This window comes from Grammomys surdaster, unplaced genomic scaffold (assembly GCF_004785775.1).
Source record: "Grammomys surdaster isolate TR1022 unplaced genomic scaffold, NIH_TR_1.0 239, whole genome shotgun sequence".
Lineage (NCBI taxonomy): Eukaryota > Metazoa > Chordata > Mammalia > Rodentia > Muridae > Grammomys > Grammomys surdaster.
In genome coordinates this window covers 10,570,042-10,584,954 of record NW_021604684.1, presented here as the reverse complement: position 1 = coordinate 10,584,954, position 14,913 = coordinate 10,570,042, and the positions used below count along the sequence as shown (strand labels likewise).

General features: G+C 50.6%; 1 protein-coding gene across 5 annotated transcripts in view; it reads right to left on the bottom strand.

Annotated features, from left to right (window-relative positions):
• Positions 1–14,913, bottom strand: part of Synpo (synaptopodin) — a 53,505-nt gene that overhangs the window by 10,276 nt on the left and 28,316 nt on the right. Inside the window, exon 1 of one of the 5 annotated variants that reach the window (XM_028774269.1) lies at positions 4,762–4,822. The exons of the other annotated variants lie outside the window; for them this stretch is intronic. The gene's annotated coding sequence lies outside the window, so the exon portion shown is untranslated. Of the gene's footprint in view, positions 1–4,761; positions 4,823–14,913 lie in introns of those variants that run through there. 5 annotated transcript variants of the gene reach the window in all.

The following is a 14,913-nucleotide window of genomic DNA, read 5'->3' as shown; positions in this document are numbered from 1 at the left end:
GGAAGAGGAAGGAAGGTTAAGTAAGGCCCCATATTTGCTGGGAATATCCTTTTCCCTGACAGCACGCCCTCCCCGGAGGGGCTTTCCTGTCTCCGATCTTACCTCTGCTCTTCCTGCACAGCATTCGCCACTGTCTGAAATCAATGTGTTTGCTTATCTCCTGATTGATCGTCCATCTCATCTCAAGCACAGTTCCGAAGGCCTCGCTTGACGTGTTTACCTTTCTGACCCTGATCTCGAGAATAGTGTTCGACCTAAAGGTTCCCAGGTGTGCAAAGCCCAGGACACCTTATTTATGTATTTCTGAGAGTTTATACTTTCAAACTGAGAGTTTGGTCATTTGCTTAATATTTTATAGAAAGGTGCTACAAAGTTTTAAGGTATTTCAAATTTATCTTTATTGGTATGGGGAAGTCATACCGTGATACACATGTGGAGGTCAGAGGATAATTTTGCCAGGTCGAATTCTACCTTTACGCAGGTTCTGGGAATCAAACTCAGCCACCAGGCTTGCCCAGCAAGTGCCTTCACCTGTTGAGCCCTACGACTTCTTTTTCTGAAAACATGTTAATATACAGGGCATGGTGGTACACGTCTTTAATCCCAGCACTTGGAAAAGCAGAGGCAGGAGGATCTTTGTGAGTTCTAGGCCAGCCCTGGTCTACATAGCAAACTCCAGGACAACCTGGACTACAATAGAAGAGACCCTGTCTCAAACAAATAAAAAGGTTAACACGTTTTATTTCTAAAAATAAAAACATAAAAAAGTAACCATGTCCCCACCCCTGATTATAACACAAAAAGAGACCAGGCTGCCAGTTTCTTCTACACCCTTCCCCAATTTTTTCCTCTCATTTTTATTAAGATAATTATTTAAAACTTTGTACATGCTAACATAAGCCAAGTGACACCCTGAGCTAATGTCAATGCCCCCAGTGTTCATTCATCTTGCTCTCCCAAATGCACCGAGAGGCAGCCATTGGGTGCCGAGACTGCAGGAGAGAAAACCTGAGTGAAGAAGTTCAGAGATTCCTGACAGACCCAAGGCCACACAGCTTCAGGTGGCAAAGGCTGAGTCATTCCATAGCTGTGCTCAAGGTCCTGGAGAAATAAGCGGTAGGACATGGCAGGGACAGAGGTCACTGGTCGGCCTCCCTATTAAGTGAGGTAATCATTTCTTTCTGTCCACAGTGCCCAGCTGGCACGCACTTGGTGCTCAGTGCTGTTGAACAATGAATAAACAAATAGACGCCTGAACAGATGAGTCACAGGCAGCTGGAGGGATCGGCCTATGACCAGGGTCACAGCTTACCCAGTGGCTGAGAAAACCCCTCCTCCACTGTGGGAAGCTAATTAGCTCTTGAGGAATCTGACCCTGCCCTCCCTCCTAACTCAGCCTAATTAGCCCTGGCCCTGACAGGCCGATGGTTCTCCTGGGACAGTCTTTCTAGGCATCTTGCCAGCCTGGCTCAGAGTTCGTGGACTCTAAGAGATGGAAATGCCTTGATAGAGGAGATTGGTAGTTCACCATTATTCCATTTTATAGATAGGGAAACTGAGATCCAGAGAGTATCCCAGGGCAAAGTCGACTGGCCCCTATGCTGGAGTCAGCAGAGAGGTCCATGGACGCCAGGTACAATCCTTGCTTTGTGGCTTTCTGGCTTCATCCTGTCTACTACAGGGGTAGTAGCTTCCCCCCTCATGCACAATGACAACACATGGCCTACCCCACCTGTACCCCAATATCTGGTGGTATTCCTCTTCTGCCCCAGTTACCCCCTCTGTAAAACATTTTAGCCAGACTACTCCCCTGGGACAGCTGAAGATGAGATTTCCAGGCACACAGGAAAGTCTTTAGGAAATGTTTGAACCATGCAGCACCTCCCTCCTCTGTTCTGCTTTGAAACAGGTCTCCTGGCCTAAAGTCAAGTTTGTTGTCTGGGCTATCCCTATGATCTCGGCAAGCTCTTATCCTCTCCCAGAGTCATAGGCTTCTTAACTGAGAAAGGTTTGCCGGTCACCAGGAGATCATAAGTACAAGGGGTCTGTCATCATCGAGTTCAGGGCAAAGAAGGCTCATGCTACCCCACACTACTCAACCTTTATCCTGCAAAACACATGGCCTAGACCAGGATCCCGAAAGATACACGCCAGGGGACTCTGGAGTCATGGGGAAGCACCAGTCTCAGCAGCTTGGAGGTGGCTATCACGGCAGTTCTCCACACAATCCTTGCATCCCTAAAGCCACACCCCTCATGTGCAAAACTTATTTACACACCCAGCCAGCATGGGCTCAGGACTTAGTGTGTTTCTGCTCGTTTCTGCTCTACCCTCACCCCCAGCTACACCAGTAAACAGCCTGACAGTCCTGCAGAGATTCACAGGGCCAAACCCATCCTGTATGAGCCGAGACACAGAGCCCACCGATGTTGCTTCTGACACACTTGTAGCAGTTGCAACTAACACTGATTAGGCGCATGCTACATGCACCTTACTCTCACTGCGACCCTAGAGGGCACAATCTGCTCTTGTGCACTTTGTGTTGATAAGAAAAACCAAAGGCCAGAACAGTAAGGTGAGCTACCCAACAGCACACAGCTACCTTGGCATTGCAGACAGCCAGGATCCTGGCTAGTAGGATCCCACGGTGTAAGGCAGGGAGAAAGGGATCTGGTGTTTGAACATCCAGGCCACTCCATGTCCCTGCACACTGCTGCTTCCTCCTTACTTCCCTGCTTCAGGACCAGTCCTGTGTCTCCTAACCCCCACGCCTCACATACACATACTCCCCAACCCCTTGGCTTCCAATGCCAGTGTGAAAGGTCCTTGGGGAGAAGCCAGCTTGAGAGGCTCAGGAAAACAAAGGGTCACAAAGAGGAGGTGGCCCAGGACCCAGACTGCTGACTTCCAGTTAGGCTAGTCACAGATAACCCTCCCCTTCTGTGAGCTCAGAGCTGCCCCTAAGCTCCAAGAAGAATGGCAGAAAGGGCCAGAGGGGAGTGCAGCCCTGCACCCCAGGCAGCTGCAGTGCACAGAAAAGAAATTCAACAAGAGGCTTGGAGCCAACCCAGCCAACTAGCATGGCAATTTTTTGTCACCCTGCACAAACAGGGGGGTGGGGGTAGAGCAGGACTTGAGCAACCAAAGGTACCCTGGAGTCCCTTGTTATAGGCAGCAGAGGATGTTCCAACTGAAGTCTCCTAGGGCAATGTCACCCCCGCCAATACCAAACATGTCTACAATTGTGCTTCTTGGTTTTAGAGAGATCAGAGGTGAGTCAGGGCCACAGGGACCAGCAGTCCTCACTGCCTGGCAGTGGTACAGGCCATGATGCCCCTTTTCCTAGCCTAGATCACTGAAGGTCTATATAGAACTCTAGACAGCAGCCCTGAATACAGGCATCTGAAGAAGGTTGGAGGGTAGACAAAGAGAAGAGCTAGCTGGGGTCAGGTAAGACAGGGCAAATCCAGAGTGGAGGAGAGGCTCAAAGACAGAGCATTGCCTCGGTGGAGATGCCATGGTCGCCTTGGTGGGGATGCCATGGTACAGGTTTCACGTGGCCCACGTACAGCACTGCATGCTCACCAGTTTTGGTTTGTTTGTTTGTTTTTTTTTTTTCATCCACAAGGCAATCCCAAATGATAATCCTGATCCACCCATTTTGTAGATGACAGCCAGGCTCAGAGATGCCCACCCAGTGTCAAACAACTTTAAATGGCAGAGCTGGGATTCCAGACTCAGAAAGTCCGACTGGGAAGTGAGATGTCTTAACCGTTACTGGGCTTTCTAGCTCAGAGCTTCAGTGGGAGGGGCATGAAGGAAGCTTTGAGGTTCCTGGAAGATGTCTATGGAGTCCTGTCTCCTCATCCCACCAGTGCCCTGCGACTGCTTTCTGTCATTTCTTTCTTTCAGGAGGAGAGTTGACGACCTTATTCTCACTAAGGCAGAAATGGATGATGGGGTATGGAATGCTGGCGGTATAGGAAGATCATAAGGCTAGCATCCGTAAACTCCCTGTCCTGCTGTAGGGGGAATAAGCCCTCTCTCCAAGTCCCAGTCCTTACTGCATTCTGTAGGCAGGCCCCCATTCTGCCCTTCACTAGGCCTGTCTGAAGAAAGGGAGAGGATCTGAGGCAAGGGATGAGAGGCCACAGAGGTCAGGACGGTGAGAATTCAAGGAAATGTTTCTCCACACTACTGCCGTCAATGGGAGTGTCCAGGCAAGGCTAGTGGGAAGGATGGGAGCCAGAGGTGCTAACCGAGGTTGACAGGAGGCAGCCCATTGTAGCAGCCTGGGAGCCTTGGCAACAGGCTGGGTAAACAGGCTGGGTAAACTGGCCCCCCAGTGGGGTCAGGAAGGACCCAATGTCCCAGCCACTACACAACCTCTGGCTTGGCCGGGGCAGGAAGATGAGGAGGTCTGAGTAATTACCCAGCCACTTTGCCAGCCCAGCCTCACATCCTCCCTGCAGAGAGGGAAGTGACACAGGCCCTGAGGGGTGCATCCCTGCCAGAAGCATGTGGACAAAGACCAACACATCACCCTGTAGAATGACCCACACTTGGGTGGGAAGGGGCATGCAGGGATAGGAGCAGGGATCCCTAGAGCCAGCCAGCTCCAGCCTTGCTAACGGGCTGACAGAAGTCCCCATTTGCCTCTTTCCTAGTACTGGGAGAGAAAATAGGCCAGACAGGGGATGCCACATGCCCTGAGTCACACCCCAAAGCCCAAAGGCCCCCCTGAGTGCTCGGCTTACTCACTCTGACTGGGTCCTCCCTGCAGCCCAGCTTCCCCAGGATGCTCTGCCGACTGGCCTCTGTTCTCAAAGCCTCTGGGACAGGCAGCCGAGCTCCTGGCCGATGAAGAGAGGAAAATCCCACCTTGACAGTACCCGGAGGAGCTAGATATGACTTCTCTCCTCCACAGATGACTCAGCCCAGCTCTTTATCAGGAAAACGGTTCTGCAACCGCCTCTTAAATGGCCTCTCCACCCCCAGTCTCTCCCCCGCCAATCAACCCACCCCACGCAGCCAGATTCACCAGTCCTCTCTCCCAGCCCTATGCTTTTCTCCTGCTCAGAGCCCCAAACCATGAGAGAGCCAGAAGGGTCCTCCTTCCTCATCCAGGCATTCAACGGTCCTGACAGCTAAGCCTGCCTGAGCAATACTCGCCTTCTCTCTGTGTCCGTAGCAATGACTGAGAACAACAGTTCTAGTTCCCACTCCTGCCTGTGAGGAAACAGGGATGCACAAACCTCTACATTTGGAACCTTCTCCTTCCCATCCTATGTGTCCCGTGCCCCCAGCCTCTTGCCCAATTTGAATGTGACCAGCCCCTCCCCAAAGACCTTCTGCCTGTCAGTGTCTGAACTGTACCGCCCAGGGCTTCAGGACTTGTAAAGAGGTTGCTCTTCAGGGAGGGCTTGATGTCTGCTAGGGACTCTGACAGGACCGTGCTTCACTCTCACAGCAGCCCTGAGGCTACCAGTGACCTCACCTCTACCTCAGAGAAGACAAGTCTTGCAGAGGTGCTGTGTCTTGGAAAAGTCACATTGACCAATTGGAAACCGAGTGTGCGGATCACACTCAGGGTGATCCTCCCAGTGTTTGTTTCACGATGTTCAGGGTCTGGGTCTTCGGTCCTCCACATAGCCTGGCCAGAGGGCAGGGCCACATATGCTTCACTCCTACACTCCTCTCTGCCCACACCCTCAGTGACAATGACAGCTGCCACAGTCTGACTGCTGAATTCTAGATGCTGAAAACAAAGGCTCAAGGCTTTCTCCTCAAATCCTCTCAGCAACTGACAGAGGACTGCTTCTGATGGCCAGCTTAGAAACGAGGAAAAAGGCACAGAAGTCTAACTAACACACCCCGGCTTTCACAGTTTCGGAGATAGAATCGAGTATATGCGGAGCAGTGAGGCTGATCCCGGAGCCTAGGATGCTTCCCTGAGGAGCTCCACCTGCAGAGAATATTCAAGTACACCTCTACATCCTGCCATTTCCTCCAGGAAGCCCCACTCAACCCTCCCAGGCTCAGCAGCATCCTCTGCTCAGTCAGGCCCAGAGGCCTTACAGCAGGAAGAGAACTCACAGGAAGCAGAAAGATGAAGGCTCTACCCAAACTCCTTGTTTCCCCCTCCTATCAAAAAGGCCAGGCACAGACAGAAGAGGGAAGAGTGGCCCTAGGCTCAGCCGGCAGCTGACTCTGCAGGTAAAAGGTCCCCTGCAAACTTCTGGCTGGCCAAGGCCTTGCTGCTAGGTCCTGGCAAGACCTAGCTGTCATAGCATTCCTTTTGCCTGTTCTAAATTGCCTTGGCTAGATCTCTAATGAATATTGGTAGATTTCAAAATTTTAGAAATGGTAGTAAAGGGCTGGCAATACAGAGCCATGCAGAGCACTGGTCTGGCCTGCACAAAGGCCTTGTATACATCCCCCAGCCCTGGTGAAACAGGGCATGGTGGCACATGCTTGTAATCTCAGCACTACAGAGGTGGAGGAGGGAGGAAAAGTCCATGGTCATGTTTGGCTGGCTAGCCAACAGGTTTGAGGCCTGCTGGGCTACATGAGACTCTGTTTAAAAAATAAAAAATAAAACAGCAAAAACAACATACACCAGCATAGTGGTGCAGAACCTTAATCTCAGCACTCAGGAGCCAGAGACAGAGACAGGTGAATCTCTCTGAGTTTCAGGCCAGCCAAAGCTACCGAGTGAGACCTGGTATCAAAAAATGAATCGACTATTAAGAAAAAGAATGGGCAGGAAAAGTGTCTCAGAGGTTTACAGGGCCTGCTGCTTTTGCAGAAGAACCTGACTCGGTTCCCAGCACCCACGAGGTGGCTAACATCCACCTGTAACTCCAACTCCTGAAGGCCCAACACCCTCTTCTGGCTTTCATGGGCACTATATATACTTGGGGCACAGACACACATGCAGACAAAACACCCACACACATAAAATAAAAATAAATAAAATTTTAAAACCTTATGGAGGCAGAGCATGGGAGACCCCCTATGAGTTCCAGACCAGCCTGGTCAATGTCCAGTTCCAGGCTATAGTGGTGACAAGGGGAGACCCTATCTCCAAACAAAACAAAACAAACAAAAAAAAACCCAGACAAAATCTAAAATGGTAACCAGACATAGGCAAGTTCAGGCCTACGAGGAGAAGAACCTGTAAGAGAGGTAAGGCTGCCCTGCAGGCTACAGGTCCCTTGGAAGACTCAGGAGCACAAGATGGACCATACACATAACCCAGGAGACACAAAGGTCCAGAGACATAAAGGTGGAGAGCCAGGACAGGAAGGAGAACTTTCCCTCATCTGTGTTCATATCCAGGGCCTGCCCCACTCCAGGCCCTACACAAAGAGGTGGCCTTTCTCTTGAGCACTGTGCCAAGGCCTGCCCATACCTTCGCTAAGTGCCTTAACCTGAGGCAGAGCTATCAGTAGTAGGGCTCAGTGAGTGTGGACTGAAGGACTAGCACCCCCACATCCAACCCAGTCTCATTTGTTCCCTCACTCAGCCCTAGAGCCAAATTCCAGATTCTTCTGGATTCTACCCTAAAGAGTTGTTCCTAGGGGGTGTGGGGACATTGAAGAAAGAAAAGAAAACCCGTGGGTAGAACGGGAAATGAAGCCTCAAGTTGCTGTGTCAAACCTGAGAAGAAGAATATTCCACAAGATACCAAGAAAGCACAGAGCCTGGGAGGGAGAGAAAGAGATCAGGATAAAGCAGTCCAAAGGCTTCCTGTAGAGGACAGCATTTGTCTTAGGTTTTTGTAAGAGGAGACAAGGGATGCTCTAAGCACCAGGGACAGTTTCCAGAGACTGAAAGACTCAAAGGTAGTCTGGCCCTGACCTACCCCCATGGCCCAAAGCAAGAAGAGAAGAAACCGCTGATGGAGAAAAAAATGACAGCAGGCTTGCCTGGAGTCCAGTTTGCATGCAGTGAGCCGGTAAGCATTTCCCAGGAGCCCGGGAGCTTCGAGGCTCTGCCCTGGGCTACATGCACCTCGGGATCTGCCTTGAGCCTCTGGGTGGTTATATAACCCGCACCTCTCAGCCCCACAGTCAGCCAGGACCCTCTGCCTCCTCCACTCTGCCATCTGTGTCTACTGCTTCCTTCATATAGAAGAGGCTGCTGTGCAGCTGAGAAAAAAAAAAATGAAGGCCAGCCCTGTGGTAAATTCTCCACATTCCTTCCTCTCAGAAAAATAAATAACCCAGGAGAAAAAACACAGGAGGAATGATAACGACGGCACAAGCATGCTGGCACTCTGGCTACTCGCTGGGGTAGACGGCATGAGAACCCAGCTCTGCCCAGTGCCTTTGCTGGGATGGGGCCTGAGGCTGCCTCTCACAGGGGATAGAAGACCAAATTGGGGCTCCAGCTTGCTCATAGGTGAGACAGGTGCTGGCAGTCTCCATGGTATGACATCCACAGTGGTCACTACAGCAAACCTGTCAGGAGCTAGGTGCCCTGGTTTCTCAAGTAGCCGCCCACACACCACATCCATATACCAGGTCTTCCTCCCCATTATGCATGATCATCCTTCTAATATTGTACTGTAGCCTCGTCAGCTTCGAGTATTCTTATCTTCATTTTAAAGATAAAGAAACGGAGGCTCTGAAGGATCAGAGGATTCCCTACGGCTTCAAGCTAGAGAGTCAACTGTGGATTTCCAGCACCTGCCTGCACACTCCCATCCTGTCAGCTGACGCCTCCTCTAGGTAGCCCACCCTTCCACCTACTGTGCAACAGGTCAGCAATCATCCACCCTTAGTAAATCTCTGTGTCTCTGAGTGACCGAGTGGATCTCAACTTCCTCCTTAATAAAACAAAGGTAAGTTGCTGAGAGTGGTGACAAATGGGTCTACATAATGAGAGAGGGAGAGAGAGAGAGAGAGAGAGGGAGAGGGAGAGGGAGAGGGAGAGGGAGAGGGAGAGGGAGAGGGAGAGGGAGAGGGAGGAGAGAGGAGGGGAGAAGAGAGGAGAGAGGGGAGAGGAGAGAGATGCAGAGGTAGCTCTAAGGTTTATAGCACTGATCACTCCTGCGGGAGTTAACTCCAGCCTTTGCTAGCTCTGGAGAGCCTTCCAAAGCTGGGGCTCTTGGTTTCTCAGCCCCTCTGCTTCTCTTCCCCAGCCAGCCTCTGCTCGGTCTACAACCAAGTGTAGTCCCCCCATTTACACTCCCCAGGGGACCCCAGAAGCAACCTCTAGTCAAAGTGCCACAGCAGAAAAGAACAGTCCACCGGCCAGCCCCACCAAAGGCACACGCCCCAGGTCCAAAATCCTAGTGGGAAAGCAGCAGGCTACACAGATAGGTTCTGGCTGGACATGCATCCAGGAAGGCCTCAGGACTCCAGGGAGCTAGAAGACGCCGGCCTAACCACACATACTTCAACGCCACTTATCAATTTCCAGGCCTAACTGCACCCTGGACCTAACAGGACTCCTACCAGAGATGCTGAACCAGCCAGTCCTTCCTTCTCATTTTCTCAAACTAGGAAAGAACACAGGAGGTCAGGATGCTTGATTCCGGTGTCTGTCCTGTTGCATTTGGGTGGCCTTGAGCTAATCCCTATACCTAGTTTACCCAGCTCCTCAAACTGGGGGTCGCACTGGATCCGATGCATGCCTCAGAATGGTGCCTCTCACCTCTAGCGGATGCCAAGCGTTTTGGGTGGGACTCCAGTTCTTAACATCTTCATAGCTATGTAAGTTTCAAATGTGTCCTGGAAAACACGCCCCGAGCCTTCAGCCTTGGGTGTGTCACATCTTAGGGAGAGGATAATCAGACAACTTAAAGAAACTAAGCATACATAGCACAGACTCCTGAATTCAGCCAATATTTATTGCACACATTATACACTGTCCACAGGCATAAAGAAAAGTAGCATCAAAAAATGTGTGAATTTTAGTAAGGGGGGGGAAATAACAAATACGCACGTAATTCTGAGCCTGTGGAGTGACTTGCAAAGGTAGCCATGACAATCAACGTCATCTTCACAGAGAAAGCACTGCTAAGTGAGGCCAGGAGGAAGGGGGAGGGCATCTGGGGTGGAGAGAGTGGCTTGGTGGAGGGACAGCTTGTGCTAAGGTCCTGAGGCAGGCTATATCATTCGCAAACAAGAATTGGCCTTCCTACCAGCTTTCCTACCAGAGACTTTATCTCTGGGATCATCTTCTTTTCCTTAATGCTGGCCGTACTCCAGCGGGTGGCAGCACACCCTCCCTTGCACACAGGCCCCCCACGCAGAGGCTCTGCCTGCTTCAAATCTGCATGACACACAACAGAGCCCACCCAGTCGTGCACACAGTAAATAGAGTGGGCAGGACAGACACGTGAGCCCCTGCAGGCATATCCGTGGAAGTACCCCGTGCTCATGCAGTAGGCTAGCATGGGCACATGTGAAATAAGTACATACCTTGTGGGAGGGTAGGTGTCCCTCCAGCCCACCTACTCTTAGGTAACAGAGTTACCAAGCAGTTCTTGCATGGAGGGCGCTCACTGCTGGAGAACGGCCAGTGACATAATGACATGCTTTGAAATCCATGACTCTCCACTGTCAGTCAGCACCTCTCTCTTCAGGGATGCATTAAGACCTACCACCTGTCCCAGGTGTCCCAGGTGTCCCAGGAGATGACACTGTTCCCAACAATGTCCCCCTTTCCACCTCTACAACAGCTAAGCCCCGTAAAGTACTTGCACAGCACCGAGGGGGTCAGTGGCTACCATCAGCTTCATCAGTGCCCTAGCTTTTTTCCTGGGTATGGACCAGGGCAGCTAAGGAGTAGGAAAAAAAGAACTGCCCCAGCCTGGTACCCGATGCCACAAAAGGCCTCAGCAAGTTCCTTTCTTTATCCTGCCCAGATCAGAACTTGCAGGTGGCCCACATGCAAATTCCCAGGGTGCAGTCTAGACCCATGGGTCCACCTGAGGAATGCTAGCACATAGCCAGGTTAGAGACTCAGTGGGCCTTTGAAGCCCGCCAACCCATAAGCTAGGTTTATAGCTAGCAAACACACAGACAAATGCCTAGACTGTGGCCTGGCATATGACTCCTTAATATTAACCAAAATCATAATCAATAGCATGTACTATGTGAAAAAAATGATCACGTGGGGTGGGTAGGAGCATCATTCACTGACTTGTATGTACCTGTGACATGTGCTGTGCTTGATAACGTAATTGAAACTAGCTATTTTGTATGCTAAGTAGAAAACTTAGTGAAAAGCATCTAGGTATACGTACAATGACATAAAGTGAACGTAGACCACCTGTAAGTACTCGAGACACTCAGTCTCCCTAGTACTTCTCATTCAGCAGAAATACAAGCAGAGCAGGGATTGTTACACCACCCTACAGACTAGAAAACCAAGGCAGTGGCCAGGTGTGGTGGTAAACGCTTGTACCCACAGCGTTCAGAAAGTAGAGGTGAGTAGGAGAATTGCCATAAATTTGAAGTCAGCTAGGGATACATAGCAAGACCCTGTCTCAAAAAATAAAATAAAATAAAATAAAATAAAAAATAAAAGTAAGAAGGGGGAAGGGGGTAGAAAGAAGCCATTCCTCTTCCCAGGATTTCACAGCACACAGTTTTTGGCTTCCAGCCAGAACCTCTGCAGAGCCTCCGGAGCTAAGCCACCTCTGGCCTGACCCACTCATCCCTTAAAATTTGACTTTAGCCACAGGGTAACTGGCCTTTATTCCAAGTTCTTGAAAACTCTTGACACACCTGACTTCTTCAACAACTCAAGGTTCCCTAGCAACCGGACAACCTCAACCAGTTAATCTTCCAGGACAGCAGTGTCTCTCTCCCTGGGCCGTGGACAGGGTCCCCACAGCCCTGGCACTACTTGCTAGCCATTTGATTGAAAACAATCTTTTTTTTTTTCCTAACCAACCTGATCATGAGCTTTGATAACCTTCAGCAAGCCTTGAATCTGCTGAGCCTCTGAAACAGCCTCCAAATTCCTACCCTGTTGGGTGGTTGCAAGGATTCATTGCATACACACAATGTACCCATCATCAGGCCTGTGGCTCATGCACCAATAATGGTGGTGTACATGGGCTCTGGCTACCACACTAAGTTGTTGAAGCAGAGAATCTTGTCTTTGTCAGTGCACATACGTGTTGCACACATATAACCACATACACATACATGTCTTTTGTATCTCTGGCTGGCCTAAATTCTCTGTGTGGTTAAGAATGGCTTTGAACATCTTCTTACACCCTCCTACATTCTCCTGCATCCTCCTGCATCCACTTCCCGAGTGTTGGGATTGTAGATATGTACCACCACATCCAGGCTATGTGACATGGAGGATTGAACCCAGGGCTTCAGCATGCTAGGCCAACACTCTACCCACTGAGCCACACCAGGGTTCATTACCACTTCATCTCTTATTCCACTCACCAGCATGAGGTTGACAGGCCTAAATGGGAGTGATAGGCCAGATGGCAAAGCCTTCCCCTCTGTAGCACCATGCAATCTCACTCAACTAGAGTAATTATTTGGGAGTGGGATTTTCACGATGGTTGAGGTCAGAGCTGTGCTCAGCTGCCTCCTCAGACTCAGGGGCCTTTGCGGACCATGTAGCTTCTGGGTGTGGCTTCCCCAACACCGTTTGCTAGGTTTGAGGTCCTGGGAAACTGCTTTCCTTCCTACGTGGTGCCAAGCACTTTCTCACCCCAGGGCTACACAATAAATAAATGTGCCTGTCACAACCATGATGAAGGCCATACTGGAAGGACCATGTCCTGGGAGCCTTGAATGTAATCCTGTTGACAAAGAGACATAAATAATGTACCAGTATGATCTCTCCTCCCCATCCTGACCTGCTAAGAATAGTACCAGCTACCCTTTCAGGGATCCCAAAGGGAAGAGGGCAGGACACCAAATGCAAACAAGCAGGAACAATGTCACGGGGCTATGGCCTGCCAACTGCTCTCCCTGCTAGTCCACGTTTCCACACTTTCAAGAAAGGGAACCCCAGAGAATTAAGGGTGCTTAGAGGCCAGTGACCAAGTTCTTAAGGAGTAAAAAAGAGGTCTGGAAAGGTTATATGTAAAACCTTGGAGAGGGAGGAAGCTTCTGTAGACGTTAACTCTTTCCAAGTTTAAAAATGTCTGCCTTAGAACAGTCCTCTCCTCTGGAACACAGGGGAACTATGCAGGGCACTTGAACCTGCATTTCTAACCAGATTCCGGGTGATGCTGCCACGACATCCACACACCCAGCTTCAGGACCAGAAAACCTATTCTCTAGGGTACAGGTTGGGACACAGTCCAAAGGAAAGGGCTTCTTCGGCAGAACTTGGCTCAGAGCACAATCATCTGAACCAACATTCCAGGTTTTTGGCTTCAGGAGACTCTGAACTGCCTGGCCAAGGACATGCTCTGACCTGTAGCTGCTGGACCTCCATACCCTGCTCACGTCCATTAAGATACAAGCAGAGTGGTCCAGGCAGAGAGAGGTGGCTCCAGATTCTCTCTGAGCAACCATCCATGAAGTAAGTAGCTGGGTGTGGGGCCCACTGATAGCAACCATCCTAGAAAAGATGCAGGCAGCCTTTGGCATAGCACCAGAGAGACTAGTATCCCCCTCAAATCCTTTTGGGGCTCCGGACCCCCAGATGACTATCTGTACTGCCCCCATGATGCACTTCTCCTTGGGATGCCTCATCCTCCTAACACTCCAGCCTCACTGGCTTTCCTTTAAGGCTCATTGGAGGTGCCATGCCTTTTCCTACCTCAAGGTCTTTGTCCCCCCACCCCCACCCCACTCTCCCTCCCTCGATCCCTTTCTGCCCTCATCCATCAACTGTACCTTTCTGACTACACTTGGGATGCTTGAAGGTGGCAGGCAAGCTTCTCTCCACCCTGGGAGTGACATTCTCACCATAGCATCCTCAAGATATCCTCCAAACTCATCAGATTCCACCGCTGTTTATTTTAATATCGGTCTGCACCGCCCTAACAGGCCCGAGACACTGGCTATGATCTCCCATGCCAGGTCTACAGTTGGAGTTGAGCAAACATTTGACTGGGAGAAGAGAACGGAGGAGTGAACTGTTCACACCCTCACTGCAAAGCTTTTCCCTCCCTGGCACCGTGCAATCTCACTCAACTAGTGAAGCTGTTAAAGACCAGTCCTTTCAATATGATTGGGCCGGGACCTCTGCTGATCTCTGAGGCTCAGTGGCTGTTGCAGGCCACATCACCTCTTAGTGTGGGGTCCCCAGCACTGTTTTGCCAGGGTTTTTCTTGTGGGAGCAGAAAGCTGAGTAAGATTTCTAAAACTTCAAAGAAAGAGCTTCCACTAATCCCCTTCCTCTCCCATTGCCCAGAGAAGGACAGGTTCTCATTGGAAGCCACACAACCAGTGCACGGTGACACTAGACTTCCTTGGCACAGCTAGAAGCCGACAGCTGAGCTTCAGGCCCACCCACGCTCAATGAGAGCACCATCTGCCTGGATGCTGGGAGAAGTTCAGGATGGAGAGAAGACAGCGGCTGTGGTTGAGCACATGTGGATTCAGGTCCAGAGCCCTGGGAGGTGGATAGGGCTCTCAGCAGGAGGCCAGAGGAAAAGAACCCGGCATCTGGGTCACTGGAAGCCAAATGGCGAGAAGCTGGGTGGTGGCATGTCTGGCCCTCATGCACATGACAGTCTATTTTTTAATCAGTGCCTCCCCATTCCCCAATTCTACTGCATGGTTTAGAGAAGATGTCTTGGCCTCTCTGGACTTTGTTATACAGTAGTAAAGCCTGAGGACTGTAGGGGGTCAGACTGGCTGGGTTTGTAGCTACATGATGTTGGAGCTCACTGAACTAGGCACTCTGTGCCTCAGTTTCCCATTCATAAAACTGTGAGGCTGGTTTCATAGAGCTTTCAGAACATAG